General features: G+C 40.9%; 1 protein-coding gene across 12 annotated transcripts in view; it reads right to left on the minus strand.

Annotated features, from left to right (window-relative positions):
- TANC2 (tetratricopeptide repeat, ankyrin repeat and coiled-coil containing 2) overlaps positions 1-15,748 on the minus strand; it is a 454,397-nt gene that overhangs the window by 130,824 nt on the left and 307,825 nt on the right. For 2 of the 12 annotated variants that reach the window (XM_083147495.1, XM_083147494.1), the window contains exon 1: positions 660-1,099. The exons of the other annotated variants lie outside the window; for them this stretch is intronic. The gene's annotated coding sequence lies outside the window, so the exon portion shown is untranslated. Of the gene's footprint in view, positions 1-659; positions 1,100-15,748 lie in introns of those variants that run through there. 12 annotated transcript variants of the gene reach the window in all.

Raw genomic sequence — 15,748 nt, forward strand, 5'->3', positions numbered from 1 at the left:
TAAAGCAGAATAACGTGAGTGTGTGTGTGTGTATATAGAAGTCACTTTGACAGCAAAGACTAATTATTTCCCAATAATCCCGAGATATACGAAAACTGTGTATAATGGGGGAAGAGATAGTTATCAAAAAGTTATGGTGGTTTCCATGTAATGAAAACAAAACCAAAAAGTATACCAAAATATTTACTAAAGCATTTGAAAAATAAAATCTGACTAGGATTAAAAAGAAGCAGATTAAATAAAAAATGCTACCCCTATTAGCAATATCTTAATATTTAAGGCAGACACCCAATCAAAAATTGACATAGTCCTGTTGCTGTAGTCCAGACTCCTACGTGCCGCACCCCATTGCATTCTGGTCCTCATGAGCATGGAACCACTGCAAAGCTCCATGTCTCATGATGGCCTCTATTACTGAGAAGCCTATTGCTAAAATTCCACCCATCGTATCTCACTGATATGGTTACATGGAGAGAGAAAAATAACGAAATACATATGGAAACTAAGGGAAGATTAAATGGACAGCTCACATCATTTCCTTACCAGCAACACAACATAAATCGCAATGTAATAAATTGATGCACTAAATTTTAAGTTGGACATCATCTTGGAAGTTACCCTTGAGACATAGCTTCACCCACCCCCCATAGATTACTTACATTGACAGAAGATAAAGCAGTCTGATAATGCAAAGCTCTAGAAAAGCATGGTCTCCGCTCTCCTTCCAGTAGCACTTCCGTAGCAGTTTTGCTGTTACTGATAAGCAGTCTTTTTTTGATTTTTTATTTTCTTACAGGTCCAGCTGGGTCCCGGCTGACAATACTGACCTCCCAAGAGTCAATACTGTGTCTCCAGCACAGCAGGCACTGCTGCTCAACCTACAAACACATCCCTCCCTCTATCTGTTCTCTCTGCTTCCCTGTGATCTCACAGCTATCACTCCTCTCTTAGCAAGGCTGCAGAGGGCATCAAAATGTGTATTTCTGTCCCCAATTCTCGTTACTCTGCACCTCCGAGGGCAACACACAAGATGGGAGTGGGACAGTGCAGAACAGCACAGAGAGAGACGCAAAAGGCGGCGTAGGGATGCAGTTCGGTCCTGAGCTAATGAATGGTGCAGTGCTCTTGTTGTCATGGAAACGCAAAGAGGAAAAAATCACTGCCATATAAGGAGCGGTGACATGGATTCTGGAAACAAATTAGAATATATAAAATAAATAAAAAAAAGAAAAGCTGCTGATGTACATTGTATGCGTGTCAGGAAAGGATTTTAATTCACTGACAGAAGGATTGTGCAGCTACTGCAACAAAGGTAGGCTACTCAAGGTAAAGAGCAAAAGACCCCGGTGTTATGGTTTGTGCCAGCAAGGCCCTGCTGTGATCAGACAGGAGAGATAACTAGAGTGATTGGGGGAGGGGGGGTCTGCGACAGGTGGTCCACTGACAGGAAGAAGGCTGTCCATGCCACCAGCACAATAAAGCTACAGGAATTTTAACTGCTTCCTAACCAAATGCATAAAGAACATTCTGTGCTTAAAATATAAAACATTGTTCCCTTCATCTGGGACTACACAAAGTCAATGTCACATACCTCCCCGCATTGCATTTAATTCAGAGACATACACGTGTAGCCCGCTAAGGTTCAAAATAAGGTAAACCCTCTAAAATTACACAGGTTAAAATACCAACAAAGGTTAAAACAATGAACCTTAGGGATGGGCTTTATTATAAATATATGCCATATACAGATCAGTATATCGCACCCAAGAGTAGGGGGTAGTGCGATCTGGGTACACAAGTAGTGCTCACACTCCAAAACATGAGAAGGGGGTTATGTTCGTGGTTATATTTATGTTATCCAGACAAAATCAATACTGTTTTTGGCCAATTTAGTTCCCCAACTTCTAAACTCGACAAAACTATATTTAAAAAGGGTCTGCTGATTAGGTGTAGAAATCTACTGAGCAATTCATACTAAAAACCCCTAAATAGCATTCTAGCTCACTATTGGGATTTATTTGGCCTCTCAATGGTCCAGATGCACTAAGCGTTGAAAAGTGATAAAATGGAGAGTGATAAACAGCCAGCCAATCAGCTTATACCTGCCATGTCACAGACTGTTTGAAAAATGGCAGACAGGAGTTGATTGGTTGGTTATTTATCACTCTCCAAGCTTAGTGCATCTGGCCCAATGTACTAAACAATGGCATCACCGGTTCAACTTCGGAACATGGGACCACTAGGATTACCATAACTAAACTGCTTCAGGTCAACATGAAACGTGTTCACAAAGTTAAAGTGTGAGCCCTCACAGCTCGCTCTGCTACACTTGCCACAGGTTACTATTCCCAGCACATGTTTACATGGATAGTGTTCTGAGGCAGTTTAGTCATGGTAGCCCAGAGGGTCCTGGCAACACCATGCATAGAATACATATGGTGCAGTTACTAACGTGAGATTTATCCATCCATCTCATAGGCCTTTTTTTTACCTGCGATGTACACATGCGATTCATCAGGTAGGATGGGCTATTACAATATATAAACTTTTCTCCAAGTGATAATCGCATGCAATCGCATTGCAGGTGTCCAAATTCACTGCGGTGTGACCTATTCAGGTGCAATTGCTATACACATTCATAGCAGCCAGTGAGGACTGAAATTGAGATGCAAAGCACACAGGAGCGTGCCTGTCATCACAATCTCACAAACAGCACCTGTGACGTGCCAGCTTTCATGCAAGCCATAGCAGCAAATCATTGCAATCGCATGAAAACAGGCCATATCGTACTAGTGGATGGGGCCTTAATGTAGATGTTGCAAGTTCATGACCGTGAGGTATATTTGGGAAAACATCACTATCATACCATTTACCTGGTGTCTAAACACAGTGCTTTTTAATGAGAGCTGGCAATATACCAAGAAACCACTAAATTCCTCATGCAGAGAACATTATCACATATATTAATTCAGCACATCACAATGTCTGGTTTTCCGATGCACCCAATACAAAGGGTTACCCAAGACAAGAATGGTAAGCATAATGCATGATCAGAAAAGTTTCTACCAGTAGACAACTGTTTAGAGGACACTTTGAACAAACACAATACAGAAGAAGCCAGGCTAATGAATGAACTGTGCTGGAGTAAAGATCCAGGGTGGAATTCCATCATTGCTGCATAGAAGTCAGGAAAGTCATATTAAGCCTTTGAACTTTTTCACACCCTTCTGGAACAACAGTAACAAAACAGAGTTTGCAGGAGGTAAATGGTTCCACTTATCTTTCCTTTTAATAATATACATTTTCACATAAAAAAATATAAAAGGAAATGAAAACTGAGCAACACATTAAGCACAAATATTTTTACATGAAATAAATCAAAACTAACATAACGGAACTGTTATTGTGACTATAGATTATGACAGGAGAGGGGGTGGGTTACAGAAGAGAAAAAAACCCAGTAGAAAGAGAGCTGATTAATAACTCGCTGCAGACGGAATCGCTGTGCACGGTTACAATTCTCATTTCTCTAAGGTCACAAACCCTCCATATCTCATTTTGTTGTAACATTGCACTTAGTAAATTATTCAGCTGTGTGACGAAGGTTTTCGCCCACTGACGGTAAACCAGTAAATGCGTGTTAATAAAATGAAGACGCTATCTACCTTGTGTTATGATCCCTGTGTTCAGTGAAGTCATTCACAGATTAATGCAGTTAGACTGCAGCACAAGCATTGTTTACTGGATTTTGTTCATTCACTTTCCCTAGATAAAAGCATCACAGCAGCCCATCGATGGATGTGTGAGCGTGACTTTACCAATGCCTGGGGGTTGCAACATCTATGGTGGTACAAGATGTTATTAAGTGAAACAACCATCCATAGTGTGACCTGATGGTTCATTGTACCCCTACAGATTCTGAAGGTCAAAGTCAGAGTCAGACTGCCACATAATAACACAAGCCACCTTTTGGTCTGTTGAACATTAGTACCTTGTGACGCTAGACAAGCTATTTTATTTCATGATCTTTAAGACAAACATAAGTATTAAGCTTTTTGGAGAATTTACAGAAAAATGAAACATTATTTAATAGGTGGAAAAATAAATGCGCACGCACAGACTCGGTGGCCATGCTATAACTGAACCCCTCAGAATAACCCCTGAGCGCAGCAATTTCAAGTGCAACTTTCAAAAAATAACCAAAATAAAATAAGTGCATGTAAATAAATCAAAGCACAATGTTGAAAAATACTGTGTAATGTATTTCACCTACAAGTGACACTGGTCTTGCTAGATATTTGAATACAGATATGTCCATGTCTAGGCTCATTAGTATTAAACAGCCCGTCTACACTATGGCATGACTCCATAGTGCTTGGTATCTTTGTGGGCACTTTTTTCCTCTTAAAATGCATATTTGCAAAACAGAGTGACTAAGATGCAGCTTGTGCTGATTAAAAATATATGCGGCATGCCTATGTTTAGTGTGTGACAGTGACTGTATCTACATATGAAGCGCTAATGCATATAAGGCTGAAAAGATGGTTGTGCATCGCTGTTTGCAAATAGGATGCTATTTCATTGAAAAGGTTGCAAAAACACACCCCCAGAGTCACGCAAAGCATACACACATTATGTATACTGTGACTTGTATCGCATGGAGTGTCGTCACAAAAGGGGCGTGACCGAGCCATGACAAAAAGGGGCGGGCCCGGCCACCCCCATCAATAAAGGGGGTGGGCCCGGCCGCAGCTAAAGGGGGCCCGCCCCGAAGGCTCTGCACTGCCGGAGAAGCACTGGCCATCGCTATCTACTGCGGCGCTGGGCTTCTCCGGTACCACCAGAGGAGTAGGAGGCAGGCTGTTTTAGCGGGGTGCTGCCAGAGGGGCAGGGTGCATTTTGCCCTTTAAAAATTGGGCAGGGCGCAGCGCCCCGCTAAAACAGCCTAGCGGGATCACTAGGCCCATTCAGACTAGGCAATTTTGAGCTCAAACTGGCTTAATTTCCCAGTTTTGAGCCAATTTGAGCTAGTGCAGGGGTTCCCAATCTTTTTTTAAATCATGGCACCTTAGAGTATCAGAATTTTTTCACGGCACCCCTAGGCCAAAACTTTTTTAAATTAAATTGGGTTTAAATGTTATTCTTAAGGTGCGTACACACATACAGATTTTCTGTCTGATCTATCTGGTGGGAACAAAAACCTGGAAATGTATGGGAGCATAAGACAATCAAAAATTTCCAGCCAAATGCAGGAAAACTGAAAAGAATATATGCTTTGATAAATTTATTATATCAGAATGATTTAAAAATTTGTCTGACTAATAATCACTGTCTGTTTTCAAGCGTTTGGGAACAATTTATTTGCTCCCATACATTTCCAGGTTTTTGTTCCCACCAGATAGATCAGACAGAAAAACTGTACATGTGTTAAGTGTCAGTTATGTGGTAAAGGGCAAGATTTGCTTCTGATTATACACATTTTATGATTGACAGCCACCAGCCGTGGTTTTGCTCATGAATAATTAACCATTAATAATCTGAGTTGATCCTGGACCACCAACCCAGGGTGCCCCTGCATGTGTCCCAAGGCACCCCAGGGAGCCACAACACATAGTTTGGGAACCACCGGCCTAGTGTATATGGGTGGGTGATGAGCGCTAATGCATGCTCCCGCTTCACTGCCGTCAGTCTACTGGTATTACAGGCCGAATGAACCACTTTACATAGTCTCATATTATGGTAAGCGGTCCACTAGTTTTCTTTATTGAAGACTGGGTACTTGTGTATTTTGGCGGCGCCCATCGCATCGCATACCATAACGCATGCGATGCGACGCGATATCGTACGATAGTGCACGATAGCATACAATTTTGAAATTGTATGCCATTGTACATGGCATACAATGCCATACGATGCGATGCGATGCGATTAAACATTGTATAAGCACCCTAATGGGTGCTTACAATGTTAAATGCACCCCCACGCCACCCCTCCACTATAAACGTGAACCCGAAGCGTGGCGAGCGCAGCGAGCCCGCGAGGGGCGGCGGTACGCGTCCTACGACCTTTTCATACCCCCACGTCGGCGTGGAGTTGAGAATAGAATAGTGTGGCGAGCGCAGCGAGCCCCCGAGCCCGAAGCGTGGCGAGCCCCGCGAGGGGACGCGGATACCTGTGAAGCCCGCGAAGGGACGCGTTTACCTGTGAAGGTATCCGGGTCCGCTCGCCACACTATTCTATTCTCAACTCCACGCCGACGTGGATAGTGGGGGTATGAAAAGGTCGTAGGACGCGTACCGCCGCCCCTCGCGGGCTCGCTGCGCTCTCCACGCTTCGGGTTCACGTTTATAGTGGGGGGGTGGCGTAGGGGTGCATTTAACATTGTAAGCACCCATTAGGGTGCTCAAAAGCACCCTTTAGGGTGCTTATACGATTTTTGATCGTATAGGGGGTCAAAATCGCGTCGCATCGCATGCCATCGGGTACATGGCATGCGATGCGATCCGATCCGTTCATCGTACGACGGATATCGGGGGCGCCGGCAAAATACACAAGTACCGAAGACTGTACTGCAAAATTAAAGTGCTTTGAGTCCCTCTTAAAGAGCAAAATACATATAAATATATTAGCAAGAATTTACAGATCGTTATAAAGGATAATATGAAAACATAATGTGAAGTGAGCAGCAACCATTACATATTATCAATGTATAGCATAAATAAACTGCTTGATCCAAGGAATAATGAACCATTGAAAACCATCAGCTAAGATCCAAAACCTTCATCTGTAGAAAATAATTCCATTCCCAGATAGGGAAAGCTACCAATCATTAGTCAAATACAGCATGGCTCATGTGGAGGACAACCAAGACAAGAGAGGAATAGTCGGTAACCCGGGATAAACAAATGATCAATAATGGCCAATAGATGCTTTTGACATGATTCCATTATTGAGAGGCTGAATGGAAGAGACAAAGCATATCATGGAGAATTGTCTGTGGCCATAACAATACAGCTTCCCGTAGGGACATGGGTTTAATTAAGAAATCCGAAACACGAAAAGTTAAAGTCACTGTATACATTACGGTAATTACATCAAAAGAAATTTACAACCAGCTCTTTTTTAATTATCCTGCAATTAGTGTAATTAGAAGCACCTAACGGAATGCCATTCCCTTGTAATCAATGATAAAATCTCAGTTAAAAACAAAGAATGAGTGGCTAGGGAGGTGAGAGAGGGGGAAGGACAAGAGGAAGGGACCTGAACATAATGTACACTAACTATTAATGCTTAATATTTAAATCCCACAGATTATTTTGACAATGTTGTGTGGACCACTGACCAAACAAGGCGGATTTGGTCCAGAGCATAAAGACCATTTCTTGTGCAAATTGAAACGGATACAGATTATAATTTTTTGCAGTAATAATTTTTATTAAGGATTTTTGGGAAACGCGGTTTATAAAGAAAGGCAAAAGAACGGATTGCGGGAGGATGGACCATTATCATACACGAAAACTACAGCAAAACTCATTGGCAAGTCAAGCAAAAACTAAAAACAAATTCCCAAACCTATATATATATGTATAGCTATACATGCATACATTTATACATGCTGTATTAGGCACACACACAGATATAGGTGATCAACTTAAACATGCAACAACAGAGCAGGGAGACCTACTCAATACTGTAACAGTAAATGCAAATGACCAAATTGCATATTGCTAATGAGATAGCAATATCCCTCCTTAGAATGAACTGTAGTTCAGCAAGGACTGGATTGCCCAGAATTGCCAAGCCCTGATGTAGGGCAAGATGAAAAGAACTGTGACTCTGCATTCATCAATGTCGCAGGGACCCCACCTCTTGCTTATAACACTCTCCTCCTTTCGCCCACTCCTGTACTATTTTTGCTTCTCTCCCCCTCCTTTCTCCCCAAACTGTTCTCTGATCGAGTTCCTGTGTGAAGATCCACTACAGCCAGGGACAGTATTTTGGAGATAAAACAGAATTACAATTAACCAGATAAGATTTTTTTTTTGATCTGCATACAGATTCCAAAAGACACAGTTGCATAATAACTGGGATGAGGTAAAGAATTATTATGTTAATCAAAAGTAGGTACAATGTAACACTGTAAATATAAGCTGCAGTAGATTTAAAAAAGTTAAACAAATGCAGATGAAGATGTATGATGAATGTATTATCTGCATTTATGGCTCAAATCACAGTATCACTACAGTACTGTATGATATAGGTTATCTGCATGTATGGCTCATGGCACAGCATCATTACAGTACTGTATGATGAATGTACTTCTCAGCATAGTTCCTCTGTGTGTATGGCTCAAAGAACAGGATCACAAAAAGTGTAGTATAATGGCTTTATTCCACAGTCTATGTTATATGCATGTATAGTTCACAGCTGTATAATGGATGTATTTCTCAGTATATGTTATCTGCATATATTGCTCACAGCACAGTATCACAACAGTACTGTATGATATGTAATCTGCATGTATGGCTCATTACAGTACTGTATGATAAATGTATTTCTTAGTACATGTTATTCTGCATGTATGGTTTGTGGCAAGGTATTACTATAGTACTGTATGATGGATGTATTTCTAAGCATATGCTATCTGCATGTATAACTTGTGGCACATAATTACTAAAATACAGTAGGATGGGTGTATTTCTCAGTATATTTCATCTGCATGTACAGTACATAGCACAGTATCATTACAATACTGTATGATGGATATGTTATCTGTATGTATGGCTCATGGCACATCATCACTACAGTACTTTATGGTGCATGTACTTAATACCAGGAACATAGAATATAGTGGCAGATAAGAACCATTTGGCCCATCTAGCCCCTTTGTCAACCATATCGTTACCTCAAACCTTTTTTTATCCTTACTGTTCACAGTATTCTATTTGAGGTCGAACCAAAAATTTCCCAGTATTTGTTATCTACATGCATGGCTCTTGGCACAGCATCACTACAGTACTGTATGAAGGATGTATTCCTCAGTATATGTTATTATGCATTGCATGTGTTTCTCAGTATGGGTAGTATTCAATGCCATGGTGAGGGGGTTTTATACAGTGAGGATGGCTTATTTTCAGCTAGGAAAAGCCATCCTCGCCGTTCAACCTGCCTGAAACCAGCAAGGTAGAAATGGCAAGTGAAGGGGAGGGAGTAGAATACCCTGACAGCCAGCTATAGGCACTGCTCGCTGTCATAGCTCACCGTCAGGGGCATTGAATACCCCTCTATTTGTTGTTATGCATGTATGGCTTATTGCACAGCATCATTACAGTAATGTATAATGAATGTATGTCTCAATGTATGTTATTCTGCATGTATGAATCATGGCACAGTATCACTACAGTACTGTATGATGGGTGAAATTCTCAGTATATGTTATTCTACATGTATGGCTCATAGCACAGTATCATTACAGTACTGTGTGACGGATGGAATTCTCAGTATATGTTTTCTGCATGTAGGGCTATTGGCACAGTATCAATACAATTCAATAAATTGATTCTTTCACAAGCACATTTGTAAAGAAAAAAAAACAGCATAATCTTTCCAGTAAGTGAGAATCTACTTTACATGTACTACATAATGACCTTAATGGTCCACTGATCTCAGAAGCAATAACATTGTGATTTTTTTTTTAAATTGCGTAGTTATCACCATAGAAAATAGTACTGCAATATGCCTATGCGAATGACAAAATCTTGGAGAAATGTCATAGAAATGAATCAGATTTCAACACTACAGGTCATACAGACTAGAATACAGAAATGTTATAACAGTATTAACAATAAGATGATTAAGTCTAGACACGTATGTTTTCTATTCCCAATCTCCCATTCTAGCATAAAATCCAGCAAACAACGCAACAAAAACAGCTTGGACCAGTTCATTCTCATACAAATCTGAGAACTGATTTGCATGTCTCCGATATACAGCCTGGAGGGTTTAACAGAAGATTTGATGGTTTTGTTCAAAACAGACACAGAGGCAATCATTTCAAATAAATCAGACCAAAAGGGACATGTCTAGCCTGTGTATGATCTGTGCTACCGAAAGATGCAAATGGTTGATGTATGCTAGTAATGTGGCTATGGCAAGGAACTGCATACCTGGGATTACAATAATGTGAAACATCCCCCTTAGACGTCACTGGGACCAGCTACTTGCCACAAAGCTAGGAGTCGGCACGTCACTCCTCCACACTCTGATGCCATGTTACACAGCTGGTCCTGATAATTCCTTCCATTGCCCTAGATGCCTTTGCTTTGTGCAAAAGCTGCTGTTCAGCAAAGCCACAGCCAGAATACTCAATAACCTGAGCAGAAGTTTGGAGGTTAAATCATCTTAAAGGAGGAATATATGACTATCTCTATCCAATTAAATGGCTGTGCTGATAATGTACTGTTATTACATGTCATCCAAACACTATACACACACAAGAGACATGGAATGGGCACAATACCACTGAACAAAAACTAATGCTATCCACCTTTTACATTGGCTACTACAAGACACCACAAAATAGCTCTGAATTACTCAAATGCAGCTAAATAATTATACAGTCGCTGAACCCAAAATCTCCTTCCTGGGGATTAGCAGTGCAGGGGTGCAAGTATAAGATTGAAAGTGTGGAAAGAGTACTCCGCAAATAAAAATACTCCTGCCGACATGATCCATTTCACACAAGAGCCAGTGCTCTGCCTGTGTTTCGCCCAACAAATTCCAGCCCAGTTCTGTGTCCTAGGTAGAAATGATTAAGCAGGCAATATAAATTCTGTTTCTCTGTATAGTATCATGTGCCTGTATCAGGCTAACTGGAGTGCAGTGCAATCACTGATCCAGTGGTGAATGTCCTGTGAGGCACCTGTCTGGGGGTGGCACTTGTTTGGGGGCAGCACCTGGATTCATGTTTTGGTACTTTCAGACCATACTAACTGCACTTTAAAATATGCCATCAGGAATGAAGTGTAAATGAATAAGACAAAGGGCAGTATTCAATGTGAAAGTTCTCCGTGCATGGAGAGCGTTTTATTTCGCTCTCCATGCACTCTCCATGTTCCGGAGCCTCCTGCTCCCACTATTCAATGTTTTGAAGACTCGCCGCCACTCGCGGCGAGTCTTAACCCCTGCAGCGGACGAGCGTCCACGGCAGGGAGCTGGCAGGGAGCCGGGGGACGGAAGCAGCCAGAGATATTATAGTCTCCCTGGCTGCTCCAGAGGGAAATGGAGGGGAGGGAGGCTCTCCTGGACCCAGGCAGCACAGGCTGCCCACCCCCTATAGCCAGCAGGGGACCCAGTATTCACTGCACCTGATCGTGCATATTAACGATCGGGTGCAGTGAATATATGAATATGTAATGAGCAGCTCGAGCGCTCCGGCCCCCTGCTGGCTGCACTGTGTAAAAAAAAAAAAATTTTTTAAAAAAAATATTTTTTTTTTAATTAAATATATATTCATGTGCTATAAGCACATGAATAAAAATAACATGCCCCTTCACAGAAAAAAACAACTGATTTTTTTTTTACACCAAAATAAAAAAAAAAAAAACCTTTTAGTTTAAAAGTTCACATTCCAGCTCTCCATCAAAAGATGGAGAATTTCTACACGGAGAGAGACGGCGAAAATCACTTAGAAAGATGGAGAATATTTCACATTGAATAGGGTTGCTCGCTTTTGGAGAGCAAAATGCTCCGTCCAAGGCGAACAAAGCACAAATTCTCCACAAAACACAGAGAACTTTTCTCATTGAATACTGCCCATAAACTTAGAAAATATGTATAAATGAAAAATATCATAGTTAGCCAATGGAATAAAGAAAAGCCATGCTATCATCAAATGAGGGCTTATAACCAACAAGAGAAAATAATAAAGGGGGCGGGGCGTTCGTAGTGTTTGTACCTTGGGTCACCCTGAACTGATCACTTGCAAACCAGCATTAAGTATAAATAGCAGATTCTACAGTTTCTGCGTCTCTGCCTATCCACACAGATGATATGCTGATTTGATTATTAAGTATTTCATATCCTAAAATCCATACAGTACTGTGGTGCAACACAATATACTGCTCAGCTTCTTGTACATTTCTGTTCTTCCATTCACGTTCCCCGATACATCTCTCATTAATACCTACCTAGCGACTGACTAATTTAATGCTAACCTAAACTTATAAATGGTGAAAATTATTTTAATCCCCAAAATATAATAACTAACCTGACTGATGAGGTTTTTAGTCATTTATTATCCAGAGTGTCAGTACTCACATCCCCTTATCATACAAAAACAATAGGCAAATGTATCAAGCTTCAAACAGTGGTAAAGTGATAATCAACCAGCCCATCAGCTCCCAACTTTTTCAAACCCAGTCTGTAACATGACAGTTAGGAGCTGCTTGGCTGGCTGTTTATCACCATCCATTTTATCACTTTTTGAAGGTTGACACAGCTGGCACAATATGACAATCCCATTTGAATAGCTTTAATAGCTCTTCATCACCCTGTTGCATTCACCTTACCACAATAATAACTATGTCACTCCACTCCCACTGCAGTTGCCACTGTGACCTCCTCTTAGTATCACCCGAGGAGAGGTTACATTCTGGAGCAGATGTATGAAGCAATGATAAGGGAGAAGTCAGTGGGAAAGTTGCCCATAGCAACCAATTAGCACTGAAGTAACATCTATAATTTGCATAATATAAAAAGATTGGTTGCCATGGACAACTTCTCCACTGGCTGACTTTTCCGCCTTTATCACTGCTTCATACATCTGCCCCATGGTTAGGAAAGCACGATGTAAAAAGTCATAAGCAGACATAAGATTCCTAATTGCATATTGCTTGTTTTTGGGTATGCGCAGAACCATATTTTGGTTTATACACTACACACAATAGGTTAAATCCAACTGTGTTGGATTCCTGAGTGAAGAAGTTCCACCCGGGAATTTCATGAAATACATAAAATTACCCTTCTTTGTGAAGGGTCAATCCGGATCTTAAACTCTGATCTTAAACTCTGGGTCTCCGACCTGCAAATGACCAGTTGAGTTTAAGATCCGGGTTGCTCTACTGTGTGAAGGGGGAACTGACAGCACACAGCCAAATAACCCGGCGCTTCAAATGCCGGGTAATTCCCGTGTTATTTGCCCGCGGCTGATATATAGACATGAAAATCCTCCTCACTTATTTTTCATTTCAGCGAGTTTATCCTATCCCTTTTTACACTGCAGCAGTCATATATACCCAATACATAGTTGCTGCAGGCATTCTAGCAGTGCACAGTTGATCCTCTATTCGTCACAACCAACACAGACGTCTTTTCTGCTTTACTGTTATGCATATAATGACATCCATAATTTTCTCTGCAACGTGCTACACATAAACGTGTTCCATCTAGCCTCGCTGCCATAGACTCCTCTGCATCTGCACTAGCTTCATCATGTACATATACCTACATGTTCCTGTAATACAGTAGGTCTGTAAGGTTTTAACAATTTCCCAGTGTCTAAAAGGAATGCACAGCCCTTATAGAACACAGTGCCTTGCTGCCAGGGATACAGGTTGCAGAATCTGTATCGATCACTAAAGCAGAATTTATGGCATAGTGGCCCCTCTGGGAGATATATAACGTGTGGCTGTGTGTGAGTCAGACTCGCAGAGCCTCATTAGACGATCAAACCAGTTAACTCAATAAGCAAGCTGACATACAATAGAGACCGACAGCTTTTCCAGCAAGCCTACTTTTAGGGGTAAACCAATTTTCTGTTCGTTAAGTGTTTACAGACGCTACATTAATACAGCACAGAGAACAAATGAAATGCCAAACAGCACCACCTAGCAAATGATTGCATGTAGAACTGCTGTGGTACACTGCTCATAGCGCTAATGCACCTGTCACATCCACAGTGCTGGCAATTGTTCCTTTGGCTGAACCACAAGTTATGAAAATGCAGCCTATTAGATAATGAGTGATGTCATGCCTTCCTAATGAATCGGCTTAGCCCACAAAACGTCTACTGCATTAAGTGATGGTGAAGCTTTAATACATTACAGTAGGGTGTGTCCATCTTGGTAAGCAGAGGACCGGTATAAGCCAATATTAATGACAATAGGCAGGAGAGATACAAGATGTCATACCCTAAAAGAGAATTTCAAATGTCTGCCTAGAAATGAGGTTTATACAGACATCATTTTCATTTCATGTTTTTAAAGGGTTACAATTTTTATATTTGACTTATTTCACTCAATGTATTCAGTAAATGAACGGGTTACTTAATTATGTTCAGTACCATGACAATAGAATGGTCAATAGTCCACATTAACGTTGGCATAATGTGGTTTTCAATAAGATACAGTAAATATCTCATTAAAGAAGAACAATGTGGTCTGTGGCTTCAATGTAAAGGATGGCCATGTTAGGGAGTAGCTGCTTATCATGCAGGCTTTGGGTGACAGATTCGCAGACCTGCTGTGCAGAGTTGCACTGTGTGGATTTCAGCGTTTTGGCCTGCATTACATTCCATGAAGGGTATGGTTCGAGTAATGAGGCTGCAGCTGCCTGTAAGGGAGTGTGGAGGTCATACATTACTTTTAATAGACCTGTATGAGAATGTTAAGGTAACATTAAAAGCATTCTACCTCCCATGGGACATAGAGGGGTTGTTTGCCGTTTAATTAAAAATACATCATCAAATAATAATAATATCTTTGATTTTAATTTGTTAACTAAAGAAAATGCTTCAGATATATCCACATACAGGATATCTTTCCTTTGTGAGCTACAACTCGTGTGACAAATGTGCAAGCTCTTTGTGACTCAGTAGCACCAAGCATTGGGCCAGATGTATCAAGCTTCAAACAGTAATAAAGTGGAGAGTGATAAACAACCACCAATCAGCTCCTACCTGTCATTTTTTAAACCAAGCCTGCAACATGGTAGTTCAGAGCTGATTGGCTGGCTGTTTATCACTCTCCATTTTATTACTTTTTGAAGCTTGATACATCTGGCCCATTGTTTGAGTGCATTTACCATTAAAACAGGCTTTATTTGCAAAGAAACAAGAACAGTACACAAACAGTGTATGCTGATTAACATGATATGCAGCATGCCTATATTTAGTGCCTATGCGGCTGTATACGCCATAAAGTGTTAGTGTTTCCAGCAGATATAGTTGCAATCGCACATAGAATACAGGCATATAATTTTAATCATCAGAGTCTGTCTGTGCATTCACAAAGTAATGCACATGCAATACAATTTCATTAAAAAGGATGCCGAAGTGAGCTGGCAGTTGCAAGGGAACTGCCAGCTCACTCACACCAGGCATCTCGCAGTGCATGGTTTATCTATAAGGCAACATCTGTTTAGACCGTATTAAAAATCACAAGAACACTATTAAGGACAGAAGGCAAATTTAGAATCTTTTAAGACGCTATAGAAGATGAGGCCTCCATTGACCACAGCAATGATACAAAAATGTTACACAGGTACTTATTTTTTTAATTCCATTCTCTTGCTGGCTCCTAGGATTTGCCAATACCTGCATTAGGAGTTATAAACCCGCAATAGTAACTCCATATGCAAAGTTACAATATTAATGTAACTGTATGGTTACAAACCTCTCTTTATACTACTTGTGACAGCAAAGGGATACTGTCCTGATTCAGACCTGGTAGCATGGCTGATTATTTTAGGA

Source organism: Crinia signifera, chromosome 6, assembly GCF_055691185.1.
Source record: "Crinia signifera chromosome 6, ASM5569118v1, whole genome shotgun sequence".
NCBI classification, from domain to species: Eukaryota; Metazoa; Chordata; class Amphibia; order Anura; family Myobatrachidae; genus Crinia; species Crinia signifera.